At 37.1% G+C, this 5,671-nt stretch overlaps 1 non-coding gene across 1 annotated transcript; it reads left to right on the plus strand.

Moving 5' to 3' along the window:
* On the plus strand, positions 1-74 carry TRNAA-UGC. Its single transcript has one exon. It is a non-coding gene; the product is annotated as a tRNA-Ala (tRNA).
* The last annotated feature ends 5,597 nt before the right edge of the window (positions 75-5,671 follow it).

The following is a 5,671-nucleotide window of genomic DNA, read 5'->3' on the forward strand; positions in this document are numbered from 1 at the left end:
GGCTCCATAGTATAGTGGTTAGCACGTCTGCTTTGCATGCAGAAGGTCCTGGGTTCGTACCCCAGATGGAGCCACGGACCATACCCCGAGTTCAGGGTGCCAGCATGGTTGGGTTCTGGCAAGAACCTTCTTCCAGGTTGCAGGTTGCAGTTTGCTGACTTCATGTATCCTCACGTGGAGGAAAGAGAGTGAGCTAGCTCTCTGGTCTCTCTTCTCGTAAGGGCGCTAATAACATTCTTAAGAGAATCTTTAGGACCTAATTATCTCCCAAAGCCCTCACTGCCCAATACCATCAGCTTGGGATTAGATTTCAATAGGCGGGTTTTGGAGGGACACAAATATTCAGTCCATAACACAGCACAATTTGCCTGTTCTTCTGCCGATGGACATTTTGTTGTTGTTTTGCTATTACAAACAATGCTGCAATGAGCGAGCTTGCTTTTGTCTCTCTGTGTAACTGGATTTCTCTGGGATTTATCTGTGTAAGAATGGAACTTCTGTGGTTGGGTATGTTCATTCTCAGCTTTACTAGATAATGTGAATTGATCTCCAAATGATGGTAACAATTTATATTTTCTCCAGAGGTATTTGAATATTCCCATTGCTTTCCATTGTTGCTCCCAGCTTTCATTATTGAGTAGGACAGAGAAAAGTATAGGGTGATGAGCTGTTAGACCAACTCTGCAGGCTTTGGAAATTGGCACCCCTTGAAGAGAAGGACAAGCATCTGTGGAATAAAATCCAAAGTCCTTACTATGGCACACACAGCTCACCTTATCTGGCTTCCTCCTACCTGGGCAGCCTCTCCTGGTACCACACTTGCCCTCAGTCACAGTGGCCTGCCTTCTATCACTGGAACATGCAGGCGAACTCATTTTCTCCTCAGAACTTGATGCTTTCTCCGCCTGGAATACTCTTTTCCCAGTCCATTATATGACTCATTTCTTTTCACCTTTACATACTGGCTCCTCTGAGAGGCTTTCTCTGACCACATAATATAAGGTAGTCCCCTACTTATCTTCCCATTTACCCCATAGCACTCATTCATATTATTCTCTTTGGCTTTTTCATTGCATTTATCACAATCTGAAATTACTTGCTTTGTTGTTTCTCTCACTGGAAGGTGAATTCCATGAGGGCCATGTACAATGCCTTGCAAGTGTTGAATTTTTATTAGATGAATGAATGTGCACATGGATGCCTTCTCTACTCAGAAAGCTTGTTACCCTTTCCTATCACTTCTCTTACATTCACCATCCCAGCGTTTTGCTGAGCGCTGGTATATAGATTAGAGTGAATGTAGAGGATCCTGATAGCATCCTATCTGTTTCTTGAGCTGTCCCAATATCATGCATTCACTCTATCCACAGTTGAACCTTCCTCTTTGGACTGAACCAGGTCATACCCCTCTGTCCTCCACGCCTAGAATGAAACCTGTGACCCCTGTCCTTCTTTCTCTATCTTTCTAGAGGCTTTTGGCTTCTGTAAGTGCTTGGTCAAAGGTGGGATTTGCCTGAGTCATCTCTGGCCTTCTGCTAACCTGAAGGTGTAGGAAACTTCAAAGGGCTGAGCATATATGTTTGTTCATTCGCTCATTGTCTAGGTATTTGTGACTTTGCGGGCATCACTTGAGCCACTTGTGATTCCTGCATCTAGTTGGCCCACTCAAGGATTACGTGTTTGTTTTGAGAGAAAATTCTCTGATTATTCTGAGACTAGTCTGTTGATTCACTTGCTGCATTTGTGTTCTCCTCCCTCCACCCACGTGACCTCTGGTGGCCAGCTGAGATAGGTGCTCTCTTTTTGTGCTCCCTGTGCTTCTTTCTATCACTGCATTTACCTCATTGTTTTGTCATGATCTTTTTTTGCATCTCTTTTTTCCTGAAAAGAGGGAACTAAGATTTTTAGCTTTGCATCAGTAGTGCTTGGCATAAAGTAGGCATTGAACTAATGTTTATTAAACAGATGAATAAATGAATGCAGTGAACTTTAGACCAGAATGAAAACCCGATTATTAACATATTCAGTTTATGTAGAGTGCTAGCCACGTTTTTGATAGAAATTTGTAATCAGTGGCAGTTCAACTCCAGAGAAAATCAGGTTTACCACAGATGGACTGAGGTGGAAGCTCAGCTTTGAGATGTCATTTTCAGTCTTTTCACAACTCACACAATTAAGCACGAATACGCAGCAAAGAGACACCCAGGATTTCCTTCATGGCCATGTATATCCTTGGTAGAAATTTCACTTCATTCATTCACTCATTCGTTTTTTTTGTCAGGTGATAATGTATTTTTACATGAACAAGAGAGCGAGAGGTTGTTTCCAGTGTGTTGTCCCTTTGCTTAATAATTTAACACAGAGGAAGCCTCTGTGTTATTTGGGAAAGGACACATTTGGGCATCATCTCTGAAGTCTGTATGGGTGTTACACTGTTATTTTCATTTCCCAGTGCCAGTCTTGTAGAGTAGTATGTAAAAGGTGGATGGATGTGAACAGCAGCGCTGTTTTCTCCAGACTCCTCTGCACATTGTCTAATGCTGGGTCACCACGGGTGTGAGAGAGAAACTTCGGTGGTTCTTTTTTGGCTGTGGACACGCATAGTCTTTTTATCACCTGCTTTCACTTTACCAGTTTGGCTCACACAAGGTATTCCTAAATCCTGGACTTACCTCTGTGTCAATAAGAGAAAAACTGATACAGACACTCCCTTGTGTCTTTTGAGAGGCTCCACTAGCTTATTGCTTACCTTTTCATTAGAGATCATCTTGTGCCAATTTTACACCAAGGGTTTAGGCTTTGTGGGATGTATTTTGGAAACAATTTTACTCCTCATTTCATATTATTTTCCTATTGCCTCAATTATCTTCACTATTTTAAAATTATTTTATTTTTCTATATTAAATCTATTCCTAAAAGATTCCTTACATTGTTTCTGGAATAGGGTAGAGCATAAACAAATATAATATTTGTTGTCTTGCAGGAAAATGAAACAATAGAATGGTCATGATAACTTACTTGAAGTAAAATCTATTTTAAATTGCCCTTTTGTGTATTTTCTAACATCGTTGGACAAAGATACATTATATTTTTGTGTTTTTTAATTATTATTAAATTATAACATTTGCTTCTAAATATGTGATTGGCATCCCGAATGTTACCAATTTTATTTAACTACATCTGTTAAAACAATTTAGACTCTAAAAGCTTTTGCTTCATTTATTCATTCATTTTTTATAACTGATAGTAAATTTACCGGTGAAAATGGAAATATTAACAGTTCCACAAGATATTTATTTCCAGTTTACTAAGAAATAATATGCATTTAATTTATTTGGCTTATTTTGTAGTTCTCTAATAGGGTTTAACTTTCTTTGGGGAGTAGAAATTCAGTTTTCTTCCTTGCAAAATTCTTATTAGCAATGACTAATTTCTTGCTTGAATTTTTTTTTTTTTTTTCAGTAACACACCCATAGGTAAATACTGAGAGAGGATCGGAAAGAAATAGAGCACGGTATTAGAGATGACTATCTCTGTGTAGTGGGATGATGAGTCTTTTGAAATCTTTGTACTTCATATTTTTCTGTAATTCCCAGATATTTTACAATGAGTTGGCATTACTTTTGTTAGCAGAAAAAGCTACCAATGAAATTTACTTCAAAATATTTTGTTCATATACTGTAAGAGACCTGCATAAGCTAATATACTGGACATGCCTTTTACGTCACAGTCCCAGTGAGGCTTTGCTGAAGACGCTCTGTTGCCAACTTTACCTGGAGCAAAAAGTTTTAATTTCTTTCCTCATCAGTGACATTGAAGTGCATATGTGTATCCTCTCAAAAGATGACCATTTTATCTGTCCAAAAATGTATGTATAAAACCTAAAATATGCACAAGCAAAATAAAAATAAAAGTTATATTCCTGAGATCAGGGATAAAAGGAGACAAGAATTTGTTGTACTGCCTTAAGCTTTATACATCAATAATTTCATTAATATTTACATCTGAAAACCCTACACTTTTAAAGTATTTTCTTTTCTCTCAATTTATGCAATATTACTATTAGAAAGCTTTATGACTAGAATAGTTTAATATTTTGAAGAGATTTTTATTGTGGAAGGTAAAAAAAAACCAAAAAACCATGAATTAGCAGACTGGATTATTCAAAACTGAGATGACCTAAAATAGGCATATGGAAAAGCAGATATTGATGATAAAATCTATGGCATACCTCAACCCACTTTTGGTATATATAGGTGCTCAAAATAAGATTTATCATTATTGTTATTTTTAACAACTCAGTCTCTTAAATAAACTGCCTTGAAATATGACCCTAATAGATAGATAGTAAATAGGTATAAATATTTTTCACTTGGAAACATTTTTTTAATCAATTTTAAGAGCAGCAACACAAATTTATAACATGTAATCAATTATCATTTTTAAAAGTAAAGATCATTCTAAACATTCTGGCATTAAACAAGAAGCACGATGGTATAAGATGTCATCTCATCCTGTCTATCTCCAATTAATCAAGGCCTTATTCAGTATCTACTTTGGGCTCAGCACACCAAAAATGGTTTTTACTGATGTGCAAAAACATTCAGTTAGGGCTTTGTTGTGATTGTTACTTGTTGTACTGTTATGTGCTATTTTTCAGAGGTATACTGAATGTATTAGCTCAATTAATTTAATATTTCTATCATACTTATAGAAACTAAAAGGTCACTCATCAGTGAAAAGGAAGAAGCAAAAGGCAAAAATAAAAATGAGAGTTAGCATCGACTAAGATGTGAGTCTAAGAACCTTTTTTACACAAAGACAGCAGTGGTGATTAGCAAGAGTGAACATGAAAAAAATAATAGAAATGAATCTTCAGGATTAACACAGTTCCTATAAAGCAAGCTAACCAATGGCAACAACATAAAAGGCGATGAATGGGTTAATAACAAGAATCAGGCCCCTTCTCCCAGGAGCTCAGCTACTTCTTTGTTAGTTCCAACTTCCTGCTGCACAGCACTCAGCCTTGCCTGAATACCCCACGCTTCCACTTCCTTCACTTCCATTCCCTCCTTTTTCTTCCTTAGTTGGCTCTTAGGAGGAAAATCATATGATTTAGTACTTCACACTAAGTGGTGAATGGTTGATAGAGTTAATCTCTTTTGCTGTGCATTAGCACCAAATTTCTCCCTCTTCCAAAGAACAGTTGGGCAGAAAAGGGGTACATACTTGAAGTTATAAAATAAGTCACAGGGATGTAATTTACAGCATAGGGAATAGAGTTGATAATATGACTATGCATGGTGACAAGTGGTTACTAGACTGATTGTGGTGATCATTTTGCAAAGTATGTATGTTAATGTTGAATCACTATGTTATACACTGAAACTTTTATAATAATGTATGTCGATTATACTTAAAAATAAATAAATAAAAATAAAGGTGAATGATAGCTTTAGGCTATATGTGGTCATTCCATTCCAATAAAACTATTGTAATATTAAAAAAGAAAAAAGAAAAAGAAAAAGGAACTGTGAAATCCAGGGAAGCTCGGAGAATCAGTGTTCGGGTGCTCCAAGGACACCTTTAGGGTTCTCCACCTCCAGCTCTCAACTCTGCTTTCTGCTCTAAAGCAACTTTATCATTGAGCAGAAGAAACTGTGCTGGGCTG

The sequence above is a fragment of the Pteropus alecto genome, unplaced genomic scaffold (assembly GCF_000325575.1).
Source record: "Pteropus alecto unplaced genomic scaffold, ASM32557v1 scaffold239, whole genome shotgun sequence".
Classification (NCBI taxonomy): domain Eukaryota; kingdom Metazoa; phylum Chordata; class Mammalia; order Chiroptera; family Pteropodidae; genus Pteropus; species Pteropus alecto.